Genomic DNA, 24,531 nt, shown 5'->3' on the forward strand with positions numbered 1-24,531 from the left:
TATGCGGGTAAAGCAAACCCCATCTTCCTCCCAGCACAGTTTACCTTACATGACTGCCTATGTCCAGTAAGGCAAAAGGTACAAACTAAGCACGGGGCAGCCCTGCTGAGAACAGCTGAGGCCAACCTAGCTGAGACACTCGGTGCTGCGATAGGAATTGAAGCAAAGCACCTGGAAGTTAGCTGATGCCAGCCATAAGGGAAAGATGTAGGCTGAAGAAGTTTTATCCCTGAACTGTTGCATGACTTTTAGATAATCATTTTGTTTCACAGTGTTTGCTGTTCGATCTAAATATATGGGAAGCATTATTTAAAAATTAACCATTGTGTCATTAGCAATGAAATCTACTTAAGTATGTTTTCAGTGTTACAGGATGTTGATGACAACAAGACAGAAGTATTTGCTTATCTTTGAAATTAAGTGAAGTCACATTAGGGTGAAGAAATAGTTGCTGTGTCTTCAAGAGACCTGAATTTAGACTTTGGCACAAGGATAAATGCACACACACATACACAAAAAAAAAAAAAAGCTCCACTTATGTTTTGTTTCTGTATTCCAAATGTTAATTTTAAAATATTTCCTAAACCATTTTTGACAAGCATGCTTCAGTCATATTATTAGATAACAATCCAGCCTGTAACAACTGTTTAACGTATAACACCCTAAAAAGATCAAATTCCTGAACAGGATCTTTCTTTAATGGTGAAACCCTAACAAATCACAGTGTATATGTTCTGATAAACGATAACTAAGGATACTGACTGGGTCCCTAAAGAACTAAAGGAGAATTCAGGAATCCTCATTCCAAAGTGGTTAGCCACATGAAAGCAGTGAAAAAGCAATTTGTCAGCAGTACCACGTATGGTATTATTATACCTTTTTCCTGAAAAAAAAAAAAAAAGAGATTAAAGAGGCTTAAGAAAACATACCTCACAAATTCTATATTTCTAATATCACTGAAAGAAATCAGTGCAGTAGGTGAAGAACGAACAACAGCAGAGAATCAGTCTCTTCTAAAAGCAGTAATTTGCAAAATTATTAGCTGAATAATAAGCTGTAATTTCCAATAAATTTATATTCAAAAACAACAGTAGGTCATACTGATAGAGGGGTCTATACATTCATGAAGTACAGTTGTGGCAGGTGCAAAATAAGAAACAGGCAACAAAGAACTTTCCACTTCCCGTGGAAGACCACACTACTGGCAAAAAGGAAACCATCTGGCACAAGCAACACATCCCCTGTCTTTCAAAGATTATTCAATTTATTGTTGTCACACTTAATTTATCAAGTTTTTACTTGGATAGTTGTTGTGGTTTAGCCCGGCTGGCAGCCAAACACCACACAGCCGTTCGCTCACCCTCCCCCCTCCCTCTCCGGGATGGGGGAGAGAAACGGGAAAGTGAAGCCTGTGAGTTGAGATAAGGACAGTTTATTAAGACAGGGAAAATAATAACAATAATAATAATAATAATAATAATAGTAATAATGTGTACAAAGTGATGCACAATGCAATTGCTCACCACCCGTTGACCGATGCCCAGCCTATCCCCGAGCAGCCGGCCCCCCCACCCCGGCTAGCCACCCCTATATATTGTTCAGCATGACGTCAGATGGTATGGAATACCCCTTTGGCCAGTTTGGGTCAGCTGTCCTGGGTCTGTCCCCTCCCAGCTCCTGCTGCACCCCCAGCCTGCTCGCTAGCAGGACAGAGCGAGAAGCTGAAAAGTCCTTGGCTTGGTGTAAGCATTGCTCTACAACAATTAAAACATCAGCATGTTATCAGCGCTCTTCTCATCCTAATCCAAAACATAGCACCCTGCCAGCTACTAGGAGGAAAATTAACTCTGTCCTACCTGAAACCAGGACAGATATCCACCCCTTATTCCATACCATTTATGTCATGCTCAGGTTACACTCTTTCCAATACCTTCTAATTAGTCACCATTTTCATCTATGATATATAGCAACCATGGTAGTGATGACATACAGTGTTATATGATAATTAACATACTACAATTCAACTCATGGGCTATTCTCACCCAGTATTAGGTCCCCTTGAGGTACACACCGAACCTCCCCATTCTTTTGCATTACCCACCAAGTGCATCCAGGTCCCTGGGCAAAAGCAATCCCACGAATGGGCTTGCCTTTTCCTGAGGCAGGAGTAGCCCAGACTGTCTTACCCAGCATGTTTCTTACGTGCACTACAGGAACTTTATCCCCTTCTACAGTGCGTAACAGGTTTGATTGGGCAGGTCCAGCTCGGTTGGAAGATCCTCTAGTATTGACTAACCAGGTGGCCTTTGCCAAATGTGTTTCCCAATTTTTGAATGTCCCAGCACCCATCGCTTTCAGTGTAGTCTTTAACAGTCCATTGTATCGTTCAACTTTCCCGGAGGCTGGTGCATGATAAGGGATGTGATACACCCACTCAATACCATGTTCTTTGGCCCAAGTGTCTATAAGGTTGTTTCGGAAATGAGTCCCATTGTCTGACTCAATTCTTTCTGGGGTGCCATGTCGCCATAGGACTTGCTTTTCAAGGCCCAGGATAGTGTTCCGGGCGGTGGCATGGGGCACAGGATATGTTTCCAGCCATCCGGTGGTTGCTTCCACCATTGTAAGTACGTGGCGCTTGCCGTTGCGGGTTTGGGGGAGTGTGATGTAATCAATCTGCCAGGCCTCTCCATATTTGTATTTCAGCCATCGTCCTCCATACCAGAGAGGCTTTGACCGTTTGGCTTGTTTAATTGCAGCACATGTTTCACAATCATGAATAACCTGTGCTATAGTGTCCATGGTCAGGTCCACCCCTCGGTCACGAGCCCATCTGTATGTTGCATCTCTACCTTGATGGCCTGAGGTGTCATGGGCCCATCGGGCTATAAATAATTCACCTTTATGTTGCCAGTCCAGGTCCACCTGAGCCACTTCAATCTTAGCAGCCTGATCCACCTGCTGGTTGTTTTGATGTTCTTCAGTAGCCCGATTCTTGGGCACATGAGCATCTACATGGCGTACCTTTACAACCAGGTTCTCTACCCGGGCAGCAATATCTTGCCACAATGCAGCAGCCCAGATGGGTTTGCCCCGGCGTGCCCAGTTGTTCTGCTTCCATTGCTGTAGCCACCCCCACAGGGCATTTGCTACCATCCATGAATCAGTGTAGAGATAGAGAACTGGCCACTTTTCTCGTTCAGCAATATCTAAGGCCAGCTGAACAGCTTTCACTTCTGCAAACTGACTCGATTCACCTTCTCCCTCAGCAGCTTCTGCAACTCGTCGTGTAGGACTCCATACGGCAGCTTTCCATCTCCGATGCTTTCCCACCATACGACAGGACCCATCAGTGAACAGGGTGTATTTCTTCTCATTTTCTGGTAGCTTGTTGTACAGTGGGGCTTCTTCAGCACGGACCACCTCCTCCTCTGCTGATATCCCAAAGTACTTGCCTTCTGGCCAGTCCATAATCACTTCCAGGATTCCTGGGCGACTGGGGTTTCCTATTCGAGCCCGCTGAGTAATCAGTGCAACCCACTTGCTCCATGTAGCATCAGTTGCATGATGTGTAGAGGGGACCCTTCCTTTGAACATCCAACCCAGTACCGGCAGTCGGGGTGCCAGAAGGAGCTGCGCTTCAGTACCGATCACTTCCGAAGCAGATCGAACTCCCTCATATGCTGCCAATATCTCCTTTTCGGTTGGAGTATAGCGGGCCTCAGATCCTCTGTATCCCCGACTCCAAAACCCCAGGGGTCGACCTCGAGTTTCCCCAGGTTCTTTCTGCCAGAGGCTCCAGGTGGGACCATTCTCCCCGGCTGCGGTGTAGAGCACATTCTTTACGTCTGGTCCTGTTCGGACTGGCCCAAGGGCTACTGCATGAACTATTTCCTGCTTAATTTGTTCAAAGGCTTGTCGTTGCTCAGGGCCCCATTCAAAAGCATTCTTCTTACGAGTTACTTGGTAGAGCGGGTTTACAATCAGACTGTAATTTGGAATATGCATTCTCCAAAACCCCACGACACCTAGGAAAGTTTGTGTTTCCTTTTTGCTAGTTGGTGGAGACATAGCTGTTATTTTGTTGATCACATCCATTGGGATTTGACGACGTCCATCTTGCCATTTTATTCCTAAAAACTGGATCTCTCGTGCAGGTCCTTTGACTTTATTTTGTTTTATGGCAAAACCGGCCTTCAGAAGGATTTGGACTATTTTCTTCCCTTTCTCGAAAACTTCCTCTGCCGTGTCACCCCACACAATGATGTCATCGATGTACTGCAGGTGTTCAGGAGCCTCCCCCTGCTCCAGCGCAGACTGGATCAGTCCATGGCAAATGGTAGGGCTATGTTTCCACCCCTGGGGCAGCCGATTCCACGTATATTGGACTCCCCTCCAAGTGAAAGCAAACTGTGGCCTGCACTCTGCTGCTAGAGGGATGGAGAAAAATGCATTAGCAATATCAATTGTGGCATACCACTTGGCTGCCTTTGATTCCAGTTCGTACTGGAGTTCTAGCATGTCCGGCACTGCAGCACTCAGTGGTGGCGTGACTTCGTTCAGGCCACGATAGTCCACTGTTAGTCTCCACTCACCATTAGACTTTCGCACTGGCCATATGGGACTATTAAAAGGTGAATGGGTCTTGCTGATCACTCCTTGGCTCTCCAGTTGACGAATTAGCTCGTGGATGGGAATCAGGGAGTCTCGGTTGGTGCGATATTGCCGCCGGTGCACAGTTGTGGTAGCGATTGGCACTTGCTGTTCTTCAACCCTCAGCAGCCCCACAACAGAAGGGTCCTCTGAGAGACCGGGCAAGGTAGACAACTGTTTAATGTCCTCTGTCTCTAAGGCAGCTATGCCAAAAGCCCAGCGGAACCCTTTTGGGTCCTTGAAATATCCTCTTCTAAGATAGTCTATGCCAAGGATGCACGGAGCATCCGGGCCAGTCACAATACGGTGCTTTTGCCACTCATTTCCAGTTAGACTCACTTCAGCTTCCAATACAGTTAACTGCTGGGATCCCCCTGTCACGCCATAAATACAGATGGGCTCTGGCCCTTTACAGCTTGATGGCATTAGAGTACATTGTGCACCGGTGTCTACTAAAGCCTTATACTTCTGTGCGTCAGACGTGCCAGGCCATCGAATCCACACAGTCCAATAAACTCGGTTGTCCCTTTCCTCCCCCTGGCTGGAGGCAGGGCCCCTCTAGTCCTGGTCAGAATCTTCGTTTCTGTGTTTAAAAGACTGCCTGCTAGAAGTTGGAGCAGCAAACTTTTCAGAGAACCCCTTTCTCCCGATTGTTTTCTTTTGTAACTCACGTACCCGTGCCTCTAGGGTCTCAGTAGATTTTCCATCCCATTTTCTCATGTCCTCTCCATGGTCACGTAGGTAGAACGACAGGGTGGCGCGGGGTGTGTACCCACCATATTGTCTTCTTTGCACGGATGCGCGTTTACCCCTAATAGCCGAGACGCTGGTTCGTACAGGTGGGGAAGAAAATACACTCTCTTTAAGTTGGTGGACCTCTTCAAAAAGTTTCTCCAAAGTATTCTCTTTTAGTTGGTGGCCACTGGTTCGTTCAGGTGGGGGGGAAGATAAATTCTCTTTAAGTTGGTGGAACTCTTCAGAGAGTTTCTCCACAGCCGAGACGCAGGCCTGTAGGGAAGAGGAGAGATTTCCTTCGTACTGCCGGAGTTGTTTAGCCATGTCACCCACTGTGGGATCTTCACCGTCTTTCCAGGATATTATTGCCAATGTGCTGGCCCATGTTGATGGTGCATTATGTACAAACTTCCGCCATATGGGTCGAGTACACTGGACGTCATCTGGATCTGTGGATGTTTGTGCGTCGTCTAGGTCCTTATAAATTACTTCCCGTACGGCTAATTCCCTCAGGTACTGGATTCCCTTCTCCATGGTGGTCCACTTGACTGGTAGACATACAAGTTCTTCCTTGTAGGGATACCTTCCCTTCACAGCTAACAGGAGACGCCTCCAGAGGCTGTGAGATCGTGCTCCATCTCCAATTGCTTTGTCAATGCTTGCATCTCTAGCAAGGGATCCCAACCGCTTGGCTTCCCTGCCCTCTAATTCCACACCATTGGCTCCAGTGTCCCAGCACCGGAGCAGCCAGGTGACAAGCTGTTCACCTATACAGCGACCAAAATCTTTTCGCACATCTCGTAGCTCACGCTGGTATAGGGTTCGGGTAGTTACTGTTGATTTTTCAACATCCTCATCCTCATCTTCATCCTCCTGCACACTTGATGGCCCAGCCTCGTCTTCTCCACGCCCAGACTTAGCAGAAGACTTTCTGCGTTCTAAACGACCTGAGTCTCTATACCATTTTTTCACCTTTTCTACAGGGGCAACTTGCACTGCTACAGTTCGTTTCTCCGACCCAGCCACAGGGTCTGCCACAGGGGTTGGAGTACCCTCTGCAGGGGCAACTTGCACTGCTACAGTTCGTTTCTCTGACCCAGCCACAGGAGTGGGAACGGCTGCGGGAGCTGGAACGGCTGTGGGTGCCGGGACGGCTGCGGGAGCTGGAGCTGGAACGGCTACGGGAGCTGGAACGGCTGTGGGAGCTGGAACGGCTGCGGGAGCTGGAGCTGGAACGGCTGCGGGAGCTGGAGCTGGAACGGCTGCGGGAGCTGGAGCTGGAACGGCTGCGGGAGCTGGAACGGCTGCGGGAGCCGAAACCGGGACGGCTGCGGGAGCTGGAGCTGGAACGGCTGCGGGAGCTGGAACAGCTGCGGGAGCCGAAACCGGGACGGCTGCGGGAGCTGGAGCTGGAATGGCTGCGGGAGCTGGAGCTGGAATGGCTGCGGGAGCTGGAACGGCTGCGGGAGCCGAAACCGGGACGGCTGCGGGAGCTGGAACGGCTGCGGGAGCTGGAGCTGGAACGGCTGCGGGAGCTGGAGCTGGAGCGGCTGCGGGAGCTGGAGCTGGAACGGCTGCGGGAGCTGGAGCTGGAACGGCTGCGGGAGCTGGAGCTGGAACGGCTGCGGGAGCTGTCACTAGGTTGATAGTAGCATCAATTGCAGCTCGATAGGCACAGGCCAGACCCCAGCACGCCACAGTGATTTGTGTCACTTCGGAACTGCCAGAGTCATGACACCTTTTTTTCAAGCATTCTACCAGTTTTTTAGGATTTTGCAGTTGTTCAGGGGTGAACGTCCAAAACACTGGAGGTGCCCACTGCCCTAGAAACCTGCCCATATCCTCCCACACTCCCTGCCACTCGCAAATATCCCGCCTCAAGACAGATCTCCGGATGAGATTCCTAAGTAGTTGTTTAACCTTAAACAAAACCTGAAGCGCATTCAGGAGACATAACAACAAGAACATGCTGGTCTGAGTATCCCAAGGATATTCAACATCTTGGAGAGCTACCGTAACTAGCTCGGGGGATAAGAGGGTGGTGAAGGAGGAAGGGAGAGTGAACAGGTAGGAGAAAATATCTTCCCCTGTCCCCTCCAGAGATTGACTCCCTGATGAAAAAAGGCAATAGGTGTAATTGCTAATAGTTTCTGAGATATGGTTTCCGAAGTATAGAGTCGACGACAGTGCTGAGTACAAATACCAGGTTAGAGTCATGACCAGATATTTCATCATTTCATAAGCCATCGTTACACCACACAGTACCATAACAATCTTGAACCAGGGCCCGGAAAGGATAAACAGCATGACAGGGAGCACATACAGAAAGTAACTTGCTATAAAACTCAATTTGGGAAACAGGTATAGCAGACTTGAGATGAAAGCAATCAACATTGTGACTAGCAACTATTAAGCAGGTCGAATACTTATACCAATTTTAGTTTAACACACTCGGGTCAAATCTGTCGATATCTCAACCCTTCGTGCCCCACGTTGGGCGCCAAATTGACTGTTGTGGTTTAGCCCGGCTGGCGGCCAAACACCACACAGCCGTTCGCTCACCCTCCCCCCTCCCTCTCCGGGATGGGGGAGAGAAACGGGAAAGTGAAGCCTGTGAGTTGAGATAAGGACAGTTTATTAAGACAGGGAAAATAATAACAATAATAATAATAATAATAATAATAGTAATAATGTGTACAAAGTGATGCACAATGCAATTGCTCACCACCCGTTGACCGATGCCCAGCCTATCCCCGAGCAGCCGGCCCCCCCACCCCGGCTAGCCACCCCTATATATTGTTCAGCATGACGTCAGATGGTATGGAATACCCCTTTGGCCAGTTTGGGTCAGCTGTCCTGGGTCTGTCCCCTCCCAGCTCCTGCTGCACCCCCAGCCTGCTCGCTAGCAGGACAGAGCGAGAAGCTGAAAAGTCCTTGGCTTGGTGTAAGCACTGCTCTACAACAATTAAAACATCAGCATGTTATCAGCGCTCTTCTCATCCTAATCCAAAACATAGCACCCTGCCAGCTACTAGGAGGAAAATTAACTCTGTCCTACCTGAAACCAGGACAATAGTACAGTTGGTTTGTCACAAAGCTACACACAACATTTTAAGAGCCTGAGCAAGGGAATGGATTCTGGAAAACATGGAATTCAGGTTCCTGAATTATGTTGGACTCATTGGAAAAAAAGTCACTGCTGCAGAAACAAGTTGTTTCATAAAAGCAACTCTTGTTGTATGCTTGATATTTCTAGGAAGTCTACAACCAAGTCTTTTCTGAACAAATGCAATCCACCACCTTATTACCCATTGTACCTGATCTCAGAAGTTTTCCTTGAGTGACCTGAGCATTTCATGTTAGGGATGTGCAAGCATATGTAAACCTCTAACTGCTCAAGCAAAACAAACCGATTTTTATGAAATGGTTAGTGGTATAATTCTTTAAACCAGTCAAGTAACTGGCTTCAAAAATATTTATTTTTAAATATAAACATTTCAGTATACATCATTACATCATTTAAATAAAAACATACATGGAAATTAAACTTGAAAAAAAATACATTGAAATGAATCATCTGTTAAATACAGAGTAAGAAGTAAAAAAAAAAAAAATCAGAATGTTCTTCTCTGGGAGATATCTATGCCACTCTCTGTAAGTGCAAAACAACAAAGTGTTGTCATTTTGATAGGTGTATTGCAAATCTCCCTGCTGTGTGAATTGAGACTAAGTAATACAGTTTTTGTAAAGCAAGTGTAAAATCATAGAGAATTGAACAGTATTTTAGACACTTTCTTTTACATTCTTTCATGTTAAGGTTAAAACACCAGCAAAATTTGTTCCTCCTGAAGAATTTGTATTTTAGACAAATTATGTAATAGAACACTTCACGGGATATTTCATGGGAAACATGGAAAGAATGAATTATAGACATACACTATCATTAAAATAGAAAACTCTCATCCATTTCAGTTTAAACCATCACTTTTTTTTTTTTTAAACTAGGTGTCACTGCTTAACAGCCAATTAAATTATAATACTATGAGCATATTAAGAGCTCTAGTTTTGAATATTGATTTGACAGCACAGAAGGAAATTCCCTATTTTGCCTGTTTTGTTGGGTAGCTGCAAGGAAACAAAACAAGGCTTTATGCAGTGTATCAGGAGCAGCAAAGGACAAACACAACTTGAACGAAGAGCCATAAGGGATGCTGCCACATATGTTAACAGTAGAATTCCAGTAACTGGGGTGGTGAAACTATACTCATCTCTGTGTAGGCACGGAGTTCTGAAAGGTAGCCTTAAAGTGTCCTACCAACATTTATCAGATTTAGTTCCCTTAGTGACCAACTGGTATTAAATTTTTGGTTGTACTGAGTACTGTAGCTTACCAGAGAGAAAAGTGAGAACAATAGGCACATACTGCTTTTCAGTGCTTGTTTGGGGACAACAACTGATTTAGATAACTTGACAGCAAGATATACTGAAAGTGCATAGTACAGAATACACCAGATGTGACACCCATTTCATTCCTGAGAAGACTCCGTTCCCTCATCCCAATTTTACTCTTTTTGATGATTCATACATTTCAGGAAATTTAAAGTTTAATATACTAGGCCCTTGGGAAATCTCTCTAGCACCTTCATTCTGCATTAGCATTACACACGTGTTACTGAAGAGAAGTAAAAGGAAAGATCTAGAAAGTAAAAGTAATCATTAGTGATAGCGTGACTCTGGATGATATTTTGGCTTTAGGATGCAGTAGAAACCTCCACACAATTATTTTATATGGCTTCTGCAATTATATATTTAAGTTTACTTCTTGAACAGCAAATAGAAATAGAGAAATCAATGTCCCCAACTAACCACTACTCATGCTAACATAAATAATACTTGTGCATGCCTTTATCATATCATCCTTTATCATACATTTTTTAGTTTTTTGTCCTCCTGCTATCCAAAATCTTCCCACCACTTCTCTATCATAACACTCAAAACAAAATCTTCAAACAAACAAAAGAACAACAACAAAAACAAGGGAAAAAAAATTAAAGTGTACAGGTTTAGAAACTTTAGAAGAGTTACTTCAATTGCTATTTTTTTTCAATTGAAAGTAATGAAATGCATACAGCAAAGAGAATTCATATGTACACACACTACTCCCATTGCCTGTATCTGAAGGAGGAAAAATGAGACACTGGAATTTTTAAAGTATTGCCTGTTGGTTTTGTCTGTAATATCAGGAATGGCCAGTAGGTGGAAGCAAATAACCTCTTGAAATCTTGCTCAACTTTCCTATGATAGATAAATCTATTACACTGACGAGGTTGGTCAGGTATTTTACACACATCCTTGGCATCCCAACAAGCGCTAAAACAAATTAGGCCATTGCTTCATAACACTGTTTTCCAGTTTTCTAAAATGCTGCAGAATGAGAAATAAAAGGGTATTATCAGATTTAAAAATCTATGAAGTGGAGCCGGTTCCTTTGGATGACTAAAGCATACATAAAGGTAACCCAATGTTAAACAAAAGAATTGTAGAAATATTTGCAAAAGCACTCATTCAAACTCTGGGTTATTGGTTTGCGGTCTTCCAAAAGGGGGCTTAAAAGAAAGTTGGGGAGGAACTCTTTGTCGCGGAGGTTGTAACAGGACAAGGAGTAATGGTTTTAAACTAAAAAAGGGTAGATTTAGATCAGATATTAGGAAGAAGTTCTTTAGTCTGAGGGTGATGAGGCCCTGGCCCAGGCTGCCCAGAGAAGCTGCGGGTGCCCCATCCCTGGCAGTGTGCAAGGAGAGGTGTCCATGCCCATGGCAAGGGGTTGCAATTACTGATCCTTAAGATCCCTTCCAACCCAAACCATTCTGTAATTCTATGATTTTTCTGGATATTTTTATTAAGTGCTTAAATATATCAAAGCCCTGAATAATTGAGGAAAATACTTAATCTTTTTCACTGTCCATTATCCATTATATTTCACTATTGCTGTTAACAAACAGGCTACCAGCAGAAGAATTAATTTGAATTTCATATTAGTTCTATTTTATCCATCCCAGAGAAGAAATTAACCATGCAATAATACTTACTGAAGGAGAAAAGAAATGGAAAATGAAACCTTAGTATGTGCCATTCAAGTCTTTACTAAGTTCACCCCTAGCAACTGAAGGAATCATGCACAAGCCTCATCACATTAAGAAACCAGTCCCAGGATTCCAATGGTTTCAAAAGCTGCCATGTCAAAAGTGTAAGAAAAGAGTTGTATTAATGAAAGCAATAGCTTTATCTCCATCTACTAACGTTTCTGAAGCAACAGAGGCCTCTTTCTAACAAGCTATAAGCACAGAGCAGAAGACTGGGTCATCTGAATCTTTCCCTGTTGTTATTCTCAGGGCTGTTTGTCTGGAGTCCAAAAAGAAATCCATCTGATCAGTGATCTAAAAGTTTCTCAGTCTTTGGGGAGCTTACTCTTTTTGTTTCTAGGTAAAAGTAGAGAGAGAAGGTTTAAAGGATTGTTGGGATACTGAACTGAGAAATTTTATACTAAAAAAAAAAAAAACAAACAAAAACTGTATGTAAAAAATACTGCTGTATTTTTAACGTACATCTGAAGCAACTCCAACATGTGCCCTTCCCACACATCCACCCACTGCCTGGCTGTGAAAGCAGATAACCCAATCTCTCATCTGATTCCAGAGTTTTGTTTGTGTTCATTTGCAATTTTCAAAGCTACCAAGAGCTGAAAACTTCTTGACAGATGAAAAGCTTGACTTTTGTCATTAATATAGACATGTTTGAAGGAACTTGTACATATCTGCTTGCTGATAAAGCAAACGGACTTGGGCATATGAGATTTTCCCAATTATTTTCATTTTCTCACCCTTGATTTATTTGTCCTTTTCTTAATTACACTCATATGCAGAGACACATAAGTCTTCACTGCAGAGAAACAAGCCTTCCTGTGCCTCAGTTCATCCAATTTCTTCAAACATGTTTTCATTAGTCCAGTGGGGAAAAAAAAAAAAAAAAAAAACACCACTTCTGAGTTTACTTTCTGTCTATGCCCTTAGATCATAACTGCACAACACAACAAAAATATGCAGCATTTTAGGAAAAAAATGCATATTATTTCAAGAGATTAATTTATCATGCAGAAGTATCTAGGAATTTGCTGCTCAAAACTTGAAAAACATCAGGTTAAGACTGAAATTTAGGGGTTAGCAAATATTAAATCTTAAAAGATGGCAATGAAAATTTATATTAAAGTTACCAGTTTGAACAGCAACTAAACACTTAAGTTTTCTATACGTAACACTCCTGACATAGCAGTGTCTATGCTGACGCTGATTAAGAACATGGTAGCAAACGCATGAGTGAAGACTGCATCCAAAAGGCTATACGTTAATGGGCAAATTAAAAAGAAGCTCTGATGAGTACAGTCATTGCTTTAAAATTCTTTAATATCCAAGAGAAATAAGGAATTTAAATAGACTGCAAGTTTATAGATTATAGAGTGGCAACGGCACTGATTTATTTTCATACTTTTTAGTAATTACTGTCAAGAAGAAAGTCACTGAGATGTGATCTATTTTCCTGCTTCTATGCCCAATCTAAGGTATACAAGACCAGTTTCCTTGTAAGTACCTGCCAGTCTATGTAGTAATGAAGACATCAGAACCCAATTCTATTCCTAATCTTTTTAGGAAGGTCGTAAATTGGCAAAAAAAGGCACTGATCAAATGAGAGCACTGAAAGGCTGATGAACTACACTTAGTCACAATGCCCCTAAAAAGAAGCTAAGACGACACGGAATTGAAGCCTTCTAAGGAAAGTAAGCAGGGATGAGGAATGTCAGTGCCATGGATGTATTACTGCTCAACATCCATCAGCACCTAGTATCTCCAGCACATGCTCTTCTTCACGAGCATGCAGAAATTCAGTCTTTACCTTCCACATCAATGCCTCAGTACCAACATACACATAACTTTTGAAGTAAGTATACAGATGAGAATTATTCCTTCCATTTTTTCTTGGCTGTTTCCCCCCCAAAAGAGATGCTAAGGCCCACGTAAATACTAACGTGCCCAGAACACGTTCACTAAGAACAAACAGCCCTGGCATATTTTGCAGAAGGACAGTTCTGTCTCAGTACTGGTTGAGACAAATTACGAAAGGATTGATTAGTATGTTTTCAGTTGTTGTTTGTTTGCACATTATAGACTTTTTGTAATTTTTTTTCTAGTTTAATCAAGTTACCCAAACATGAATACTGAATAATATCTAAGCTGCACAATTTAAAAGTAAAATAGAACCAGTACATCAGTTGCAAGTTCTAAAAAATTGATTACATCAAAACCAATTTTTGATAGAGCACAAATGGCAGTGCTTCTCAATTCAGAACACTTCCTTGATGAATTATTTTCAACCGACAGTAAGTGTAACTGCAGACATTTCCCTTCAACTAAAAAGCTGTTAGAATCACATTATAGCAGAAGGATACATTTCTCCCTCTTTCTTTATGAGGCAGGTTAATACAGTTTTATTCAACCTGATCAATTTTTTGAACTACGTTCTTTTTGCTAGATCTATTTAAGATTTATTATCCTAATAAATTCTGAAAGGGTGGGTTTTTTTGTTTTGTTTTTCCCTTTAAAGACTGAATGCAAATTCTGAAGCATAGAGGAAAAATATCCACAATCTCTCTATGAATCCTTAGTTTTAGCAACAACAACTAATCAATCCTGCTATCATTTCAACCAAGATGGGAGTATAGAACATAGGCTGACAAGTAATACATGTTCCTTATTTTGCTGTTCATATAGCTATTAACTACAAAATACTGTTATGTCTTGTCATAGCTGGACATAAACAACAAAACAACAAAAAGTTTATGGCAGTATCTAATACTAAAATAGAGCTGGTATTCTTCAAAACATACTTCACTGCTTTTCAATAGTTAAGACTGAAAGGATGATACAAAAATATGGATTTAGCAGTTAAAACTAATATATTTTTTATGAAAATAGAAAGTATTAAATGCATTTTTAAGATAAATTGTTGGTAATTCTCAATTGTAGAAAAATCATGGATGCATTAGTATAATGTTAGGAAGAGACATGCAATTTTTGGTTGCTGCTTTTATATAGCCTTATTTTCAGTTTTCTTTTTAAACATATGACAGTTCATGCACATAAAGGTTACCCTTAAAAACATTTGAGTCACATAAAATGTCTCTTGCATGAGCTATTGACTCATGAAAGAAGTATAATAAATCCCAAAGTAAAAATAATGAAACTACTATAACAAAACAAAGTTGTTAGGATGACCAATGTTTACAGAAGAAAATGTAGTAAGTTCTGTTATTTCCCTTTGGAGTTCTCAGAGTGCTGTGAAATTATAGTCATAACTGGTATACATTTTAAGAGACACAATAAAACTGATGGATAATGAAGAACTTTCAAGTAAAATAATCTAAAATTCACTACCAGTTTTGTTTCCTTGTTTCTGTAGCTTTAAATTCCTAGTAACTATAAAGTACCTTTTCACTTCCTGTGAATTTTTGACTTTTTAAACTAATTAAATATGATATTTCTGCATTGCTTTTAATTTACTCAAAGTAACAAATCTAAAACAGCATCCAATTTTGCAATACAAATACTGAAGGTAATCATCACCATTTACACTGCTCTGCCTAGTGATTATTAATGATGCAGCCAGAGAGATATGTTCTATGACATTATGTGATGATAATCAAATAATAATATTTATTAAATTATACCAGATTGTTTCATACTACTAACATCATGTTCACTATATCAGGCAGGAAAGATCCACTTCTTGACATGGTGTAATGATATAGTAAAGCCAACATCAAAGTTGATGTTTAAGAGATTGAAATAACCTTCAGAACAGCAGATGCAGTACAGAGTTTTCTACCTAAACAACATGAACACTGAGATTCTATATCACAGCTATTTCACAAAATATTGCCTGTACAGGCCACTTTAGAATGCTAATGTTTAAAATAATAATTTATAAATAAAGCTTCAAAAGACCAATTTCCAAAAGACCACGTCAAAGTTATAAAAGACTCTAGAGGACAATAATCAAACAACATATAAGGCATACATTAACTCCTCTTGTCCTCAGACCTCCTGCAATTCTGAAAAAAAAAAAAAAAAGCAACCACCAAAAAAAAAAAAAATGACAAAAAAAACAACACATGAACTTCACTACCCAAGTGTGCATGTCTTTTGAAGGTTTCAGCTCACCATGCTTTACCTAATTCCCATCTAGTATCTTCAAAAGTAAAAATACCTGTTCTCAGCTGTCACTCCCAGCAACTACTTTATCAACAACTGACTGCTGTTGTTAAAACAATTTGGAAGCGCAACGGAAACTTTAAGAGTCTAAATCCACCTAGAAAATGATATCATGGGTATTTCATGCACAATTCAATAACTATATAAAAAAATTACCCTAATACTAAAACTAGAACTAAAACTAATACTAAAAATTACCCTAATACTAAAAACTAAAACCGGCCTTACCAATCTCTGAAGCTGCTGCAGGCTTTTTTGTTGAGGTTTTCCATACCCACCCCCAGCAGATATTTCAGCTATCCACTGCCACATTGTCTATGCTCTCAACTATATTGTTCTCTGAAAAGCAATATTTCTTGTTCTAAAAACCTTGGCATTTACTTTATGACAAAAAATGGCTATTACCTTTCCTGCAAGACTGAGTAACAGCTCTTCATTCCAGAAATGAAAATCACAGTAACTACAAGTCTTAAAACGTGTTTCTTTACTACAGCAATCATACAATATATTCACTATATCCATACACATTTTGCACTCCCTTTTCGTAGACATTGCATGATATAGGAAGAAACAATGAAACACTCTGCATTCGTAACCTACTGCTGGAATTCAATTTTGGTATTAATTAGGGTCTTTTATTTTCCCCCCAAGTCAGCTGTAGGCTTATTAATGATCACATATATTTTGAATAAAAAGTTGTGAATATGATTTATATTTAACTGTTTCAAGGAAGAAGAATTTGGGAAAATGATCTGATTTGGGAAAAGTCTACAACAGGAGTATTTTTTACATCTACTTCAGAATACATCGTATGTTTACATCCTCACTGACATGATACCAATCAGGAGAGTCTGTGGCATGGCCTTAGGTAACTGCTGGGATATTTTTACAACTACACACTTGGAGAGAGAAGTGATTCATTCATTCGAAACTCACTCGGCAAGGCGATCAGCTCTGGTGCTGGCACAGTCCACAGCACAGCAGGACATGGCAGAGTACGGGGGGGTTCTGTATATTCCTAGCCATACATGAGGTAATGCAGTATGGGCATGAGTGCATCTTACTACTTGTAGACAAGATTGAAGAAAAGAACAAAGGCTTGAAGACTTTGATTAGCAGATTTACTTCAGACATAATTTCTATATGTCGTAATTATATGACATAATATATATAACTATATATAATATAGTTAGTTATGTTATATACATATATATGTCATAACTATATAACTATAAACCTCAGACATAATTTCTATATGCCATAACTATAGACACGTTAGCATGGGGGGAAAAAATAAAAAAACTCTTGAAAGTTACTTGCATATAAAAAGAATATTAGAAGACATTAGAATAAGTTGTCCTTAACAAGGATACTGGGTGGAGCACTCTGCATGACTATCATGGCTCTTGCCATCTGAGGGACATAAAGTTCTTGAAACATAGTTGAGATATTTTAGAGTCTTTGACACAAATAATTATTTCTTATTTAAAGTTAAGTGAAAAGTATTTTAAAGTTCTAAAATAAGCTATTGCGCATTGAAAGTAAGTCAAAACCAGACATATTCATGAAGTAATTATGACAATTTTCAAGTCAGTGCCCAAACTTCAGAACACAGCTAAAAACAATTTCATAAGCCTAAGGGTTTTCATTTCCCTATGCAGTACAATCAATACATTGTTCTACTTAAAATTGTGAAAAAGTGAAATAAGTGCTATTTCATTATTTCTTTTAATTCAAAATCAAAACAATAACATCACTGCATAAAAATGGAGTGCAATTCAGCATTTTATTATATAACCTGTGCAAATATAAATGTATAACTACAAAAAATCAAAAGCACTAAGGTAATACATAGAAAAAAGTGATTAACTACGCTTTTTTTTTTTTTACATTAATTATCAAAAATCTTGGCTAAGTTTATATAGGTATTAACTTATTTTTGTCATTAGAATAAAACAGCAGAAAATTTTTGCTAGCCAATCAGATTGAGCATGTCTCTAGGAAAGCAAGTAAAAAGCATGACTTTAAACAAGTGTAAAACAAGTAAATAGCTGCATAAAGTTCAGTTTGCTGATACAATTATAAATATTATGAACCCTTGTTAGTATGATAAGACAGTAAATTTTTTCATTGTCTCAAACAACTGAAAAACTGACAGTATAGTTTTTTCTACTTAATGTCTCATTAAGGACAATGTTCTCAATCTTTTAAAAGCTTAATAAAATATTTACGCATCTTCTCATTAGCAAGAAGATGCGTATAAAAAAGGTAGCTGTCAGAACTCTAATCTAAAGATGTCCCATTCCATTTGGTTTTCTTTGCAGATAACTATAACCTTCAGGACAAACAAAACTCCACAAGCAAAAGCAAATTAAAGGGGTCAAATCTGTTCCAAAACTATTGCTTCTTACTAAAGGTTACCTTTTTCACTTTTCAAGATCTAGAAGAGTGCTGAACGAAAATAGATTAAGATAAACAGATAAAACATACTCTTACTCCAGAATAAAAACATCAAATAAGTCAGCAAACACCAAAAGAAAGAGATTGGACTTCAGTGTTTTTTACCCTAGATATATCTTATAAGCTTTAGAATTTAGCTTTAGGAACTATCCATTTCTTTAAAATGAAACACAAGAATAACACACATTAGACAAAAATGGATGCTGCTATAGGTTGCCTTTTGTTTAGCCATGAAACCATTGAGGATGAACTTCACACTCAGTACAAAACTTTATCGGTTTTATTTTTCTGTAGAAAGAACATTAATCATTCAAAGTCAGAGATAAGAATTTGCTAGAATTTGCAGTTCTTGAACTGTGCTTTACCTGAACTATTTCATTTGAATATATATTTTGAAGAACTATTCTAGAGACAATGTCCTAGGCAAGACTTGATTGGAACTTTTCCAATGAATTTTTGGTGGAAGATAACCAGTTCTTACACAGAATGCCTTTCTGGAAGTTATCATGTTTTCAGTGACTTATTGCTGAGATTGTCTTCTCAGAGCCCAAAAGGAATTTCTTATCAAAGCTAAAAAGATAACCCAACCCTGAGAGAAGGAGAGTGAGGTCCCATTTACCATTTACCTCAGAACAATGAATAGCAAATCTTTTTTTTTAAAAAAAAAAAAAACAAAAAACAGGAAGTTAAAGAGACTCAAATCCTTACCCTACTCAATTCAATTCACACACTGGAGAACTTCAGTCTTCTATATCACAAGTAAATATCATACTTTTAGGTTAAATTTCTCTGGTGGTATTTTATTTTTGTGTTAATTTACACTTAGAAAAAAAAATAAAAAAGATTTCCCTTAACCAGCATGATAAAAAAAATGTAGATTTTAAGTGGATAGGAATATTGTTTACAATTCCGTTTAATTCAGGTTTAATATAAATATTAAGAAATATTCTAAACCACCCCATAAAGGAATTTAATTGTAATAACCCTTCACTTTTAATCTAAAAGACTACTTACAAATGCAATCAAATTCACAGCAACAGGAATGCAATTAGAGAACCTATAGCTCAACGTTGGCGTTTGCTCATTTGCAAAGTGCTCCTGTTTACATTTACAATCCAAGAAAAATGAAATAAATTATTCATCAAATGCCAAAAGCACTGGAAAGTAATACATGTTGGTAGCAGAGCCAAAACAATGAACAAAGCCAAGTTCCATAAATAGCTAAGGCTCGTATCTAGACTTGACACATGACGGTACAATACCCTGCAGGACAACAGCTGAAGAGAGAAACAAAAATGTAAATAAAGCTCAAGAACCTCTTTCACACCACAGATGTCCTGAAACAATTAACAAGTCACTATTTGCTTAGTTAAGTAAAGATCAGTTTAAAGCAAATCTAATCCCCATACTTTCACCAGCATCCAAACACTTGCTGAAGTGACAGAATGCGATTCATGTATTGCCAACTTCATTAGCTCATTCTCATGCTAGTCCCCCATATCAGAGCAACAATCCTTTCTCTAATCCCATCAAGGGGCTTTTTTTTTTTTTCAGCTTCCATCTCCCACTGACTCAGATAGGGGAATCAAATACTGAATAATACATTCAATGAGTTACTTAATTAGCTGGGTGAAGGTGAAACTGAAACAGTTGAGTCAAATAATGAATAATGAGATGTCAAGCATGGTAGCTTAGACGAAGGAAGGATTTGAAAGCATTCTTCCTGACAAAAAGACACACGGTATTTTTCAAGCGCAGAATACTAAAGGATTAATCTTTCCCTTTCAGTCCCTCCAAAAATATCAGTCTGGGGGCATATTCACAGAAGTGAATAGACAAGAAGTAGGAGAGTAGAAATCACTCACTGTACAGCAAGTACAATTAAATAAGTAATAGTCAATTACTAAGTTAGGAGTAGTTCAAAACAAAACAGAAAAACAAAAGCAAAGAAATTCTAGAAAAGTTAAGTAGAAAATGCAAAACTCTTGTAATACAGTACGATGATAAACCAAGTAGCCATAAATCTTTTCTCATTTAAGGAAAGATTTTGTTTTGCAGAATATCAAATGGAGAACCCAAAATCTCACTAATCTATTAATTAAATCCATTGTTTCCTAAGTTGCTATTCTTAGTAATGGCATACTCTGTTCTTCTGCCCATGGCATTAGTTGAAGAATTCTGTAATCAGACACTATTTATTACAGGCAGAACTAGTTAATTAACCCTTGCTTTATTTCCGTGTTTGGACAAAAGGCTTGATTCATCCCCGCCCTGCAGTCTCTAAATGATGATTTTGCCAGGAGAAAGGAGCACAACATCATGGTTTAGCCCATGGGAATTCTTCCAGTGACTCTGCTCAAAGGTTTCTGCCAGGGACCCTGGGCAATGGCAGATATTTAAAATGTTTATTTGCAAATGGGGCAGGACAGTAAGGATTGTACTCATTTATTAAGAAAAAGAATAACGGGTACAAAGTGTCAAATATTGAAAAAATCATCAGTTACAACTCAAACACAAGGTTAGTGCTCAAACCCCAGATGGATAGCTGTAAGAAAAAGAAAGAACAAGATTTGTCTTCTGATTTAAACTCCTCACATCTATGAAATAATTTTAATATTTTTAATTTTCAGACACTCCAGTGGATCTGACTGATATTGGCATATCCCTCCATTACTGCTGTATAAATAGCATTGCCTGCACATCAGTCATCCTTGCCTGAACATAACTTTCCTGTAAAAGTAAATGAAGTGGAAGAAAACTATATAATAGGCGTAAATAGAAGTGAGCGTACGTCATATGGTATGGGCTGTGTCAAACTCAAGCCAGTTAGGGGCCATTATGAAGTTATTAGAAACAGGAGAAGTAATGTACAACTCATGGTAGTCTGAGCAGTACTCAAACGAGTGTCCTACAAATGGCAAGTTCTACAACAACGAGAAGTAATAGCAATAATGCCTGGGGCATCGGCTCACCCATCATCAATAACACAATCATCAGATGGCTGTTTTCTGCAATAACTGCTTAATAAATTGTCTTTCTCGAGTTTATTCAGCCTGATTCTCCCACTCTGAGCACACACACAGCTCTCAACTTCAAACATGCACTAGATTTGCCATATTTTGTTAAAGGGCCTGCTCCCATCAAGAGTATCAGAAGGATTAAAATAACTTACAAAGAAAATAGCCAATTTCTATCATGTCAGAAATACAACAATTATTTTCAGGTCTTCATAAACCTCTTGCATGTGCATGTAGATAGAGATTAGGCTATCTTCCTGCCACATTACTTATTCATAAGATGTAAACACCAGGGAGTTCCACAGTACAGTACTTTTCTACATTACCTACAGCAGCAGCAGCCTATCTTTGAGAAAATCTGGCTTTCCTGCTGTATGGGCTGGCCAGTTCAGGCACAAAACCCAATCTGCAGTGGCTTTGTATCTTGAAAGACCTCTTGGCACCACAGTATTTCCCCTGGCTGCCTTAGGCTCTAATTAAGCACTTCATCGTGCTTTGGACTTTACCTCAATTCGTAATATAGAGCTGACGCTGAAGAACTGAAATAAAAACGTGCATGGGGAAAACAAGAAAATAAGTAAAGTAAATGACCAGTATTCATGACTGTAAGTGAAAAGAACAACTGACAAATAATCTTCATAATTCACCAATATCTTATTTTTATGGCTTTTTGTTTTGTTTTGATGATTAATTCTTGGAGATAGCCTGGTGTTTGTCTTGGAAAAAGCTCGATTTATCTATTCCGTTATCTATTCCAGCACAACAGTCCATCATCTCTCTGTATCACAAGACTAACAGAAATAGGCTATGGCACTACCAGAAGTCATGCAGTGTTTTAAAGTATATTGATCCTCTTCAGTAGATATACACACACATATATATATATAAAAAAAAGCCCAGACCATTTCTTTATTCCTTAACTAAACTGTTTAACTGTCTAGAACAGACTTGTGCAATAGCATGCTTACTTGCTTCTCAGTCAAAATAAGAATGTAAAGTTCTGTTTCTTAATTAAATTACTAATGTAAACCGGAAAAAAAAAATATCACATATGCAAAGCCAAAAATATTGAAATGATGTAGTGAATATAATAAGAATATTCCATACTGCATTGGATGTAGAGTAAATGCTTTCTGATTAGACTCACTGCTGAACATGTGCCTCCATTTAGTTGTCAGGAGTTATCAGGTAACACAAACTATACATGGAGCTGGAACTAATTTCTACATAATGCAACTGCAGAAAAGGCTTGCAACAACAATGGCAGACATATCATTAAATTGGCAAATGTAGAAACATAATTAAATTAACTGATAATCATCTCTCTTCTTCTATCCAGACTCTAATTTAATGCACTTGCAAATGTAATGAGGTTCACTGAATCGAAAAATACTGTGGAAATAACAGAAACAAGATTAAATTAATTGCAACACATACTGATAAGAAAGCTTGCTTCAAATTATGTGAAGCACATTTCTGAAAGCCATTAAAAGGCTAGTCACATATCAAGCACCTTGATGACAAATAATATATTTTAAATTATTTTTTCAGCTGGAATATCACTGTTTCGTATAACCACAGGTGAATTGTTTAGTCTTCTCTCTTATCCAAGTCTTCAGGTAAGAAAAATGTGAAAAATGCTTGGGCAGTAAAAAATTAAAATCTGGCTAACAACCAATCTATTTCTACTTTCTATTTCTATTCAATTATTTCTACTCCAATCATTTCCATGCAATATCACTTTATAAAAATTAAGACATATTAAATGCATTTATACCTTGCAGCCGATTGGCTGAAAAAAATGTTTTTTCCTCCTAAGAAACCGGAGTTTAGATAATGCAAAAAAAAAAATGCAAAAAAGTCAAAAAGTATTCATTTTGAGTACTCTTAGATGTGCCTGGAAGTCCTCTAGATCATGCAACTTCTCTGAAGCAAGATCAAATGCAAACCAACCACTCTGAAAGATTTTTATTGAATTTGTCCTTATAAAACTTATAAAACTGAAATGATAGGAAGTCCATCATCCCCCTAGGTAGCCTATCCAAATAATTAAATGTATTCGATGCTTTAATTTCAGAAACAAGGACATTATTATACAGAAAATAAATGAAATTTCAGATAATTTGAAAGGAAGTATTGTCTAGTATGTTACAGTAGACTAATATTTCAAATAGTAGTGGGAGCTATAAGGCATCCAGTGTCAAGTATATTTCAATTGAATGGTAATTCCAATTTGTATATTTCCTTATTATACCAAGATTAACAACAGAGGATTTGCATCAGTGTGCAATGACAGGCTGCTTAAGTTTACATTCCCCTGACACTTCTGATAGCACTTTATGTCAAAGGGCAAGCAGGAGGCTTTAGCAAAGGTTTCATACAGTCACAGAATGGTTTGCATTGGAAGAGACGTTAAAGATCATCTCATTCCAACCCCCTGCTTCTGTTTCTTGAGTTAACGTTCAGAAGTTGGCAATGATCAATTTAACTTTTGATTTCTGACCAGCAGCGTGCTGCAATGACTAGAGTAATACAAAATCATAGCTAGGTAAGACAGTTTCTGAGCTAGAGGGCAAAGGAGAAGAAAAAGTAGAGGGCCAGGGTATTAAATCACAGGGCATCATCTTTTAACATCCAGGGCATTCTGGTCCTAAATGTACAAAGGTTAAAGCACACACTTTGGCTGAAGAAGGTGAGAATTTCACTAAAATAATCTTCGTCAAATAAATGGAAGACAGCTCAAAAGACAGAAAATTTTGATGAAACTAAACTTTTTTTCATGTTCTTGTTCTTTCAAAAAGCCTTTGTAAAAAAGTTATTCAAATGATGTTTTTTCAGTCATTTTACTTACAGGCTGGATTCATCTCCCCTGGTTTTGACTGCTAGTTAGCCATGCTGTCTAAGTTAGTCATCTATTGGTACTACAGACAGGCTGCCACTGAGGAGTATCCCTCTCCAATGACACCACAGCTGAAGAACGGAGCTTGAATAGCTATGAAGAACGGAGCTTGAATAGCTAGTTAAGGCATGCTTAATATGTTTGAAGTTAGGTAAAATAATCCTATCCTGTTTGCACTATAAATATCCCTTCCTTTTTTATGTCTTTCATTTATTTCTGAAGTACAGAGCTACATATATATATATATATATATATGAGAGCTATACCATGTTTTTCTTGTTAATAGATTTTTATAAAAACTGAATTAGTTATAAACTTTAATAAATATTGCTAATTGGACTTTCTATACTAAAATTGGTCATTATTTGTTAAGTATTTCAGTCTTAAGGAAGAGGTATGGAGATAATTGGAGAGAATTCCTGAAGAGTTTAGTTAGTTACAAAAA

General features: G+C 39.0%; 2 protein-coding genes across 2 annotated transcripts in view; one reads left to right on the forward strand and one right to left on the reverse strand.

Annotated features, from left to right (window-relative positions):
• RBFOX1 (RNA binding fox-1 homolog 1) overlaps positions 1-24,531 on the reverse strand; it is an 869,105-nt gene that overhangs the window by 596,306 nt on the left and 248,268 nt on the right. The gene's annotated exons all lie outside the window — the stretch shown is intronic.
• HAPSTR1 (HUWE1 associated protein modifying stress responses) overlaps positions 16,701-24,531 on the forward strand; it is an 824,185-nt gene continuing 816,354 nt past the window's right edge. Inside the window, exon 1 of the mRNA XM_050713750.1 lies at positions 16,701-16,715. The gene's annotated coding sequence lies outside the window, so the exon portion shown is untranslated. The remainder of the gene's footprint in view (positions 16,716-24,531) is intronic.

This window comes from Cygnus atratus, chromosome 15, assembly GCF_013377495.2.
Source record: "Cygnus atratus isolate AKBS03 ecotype Queensland, Australia chromosome 15, CAtr_DNAZoo_HiC_assembly, whole genome shotgun sequence".
In the NCBI taxonomy this organism is placed as follows: domain Eukaryota; kingdom Metazoa; phylum Chordata; class Aves; order Anseriformes; family Anatidae; genus Cygnus; species Cygnus atratus.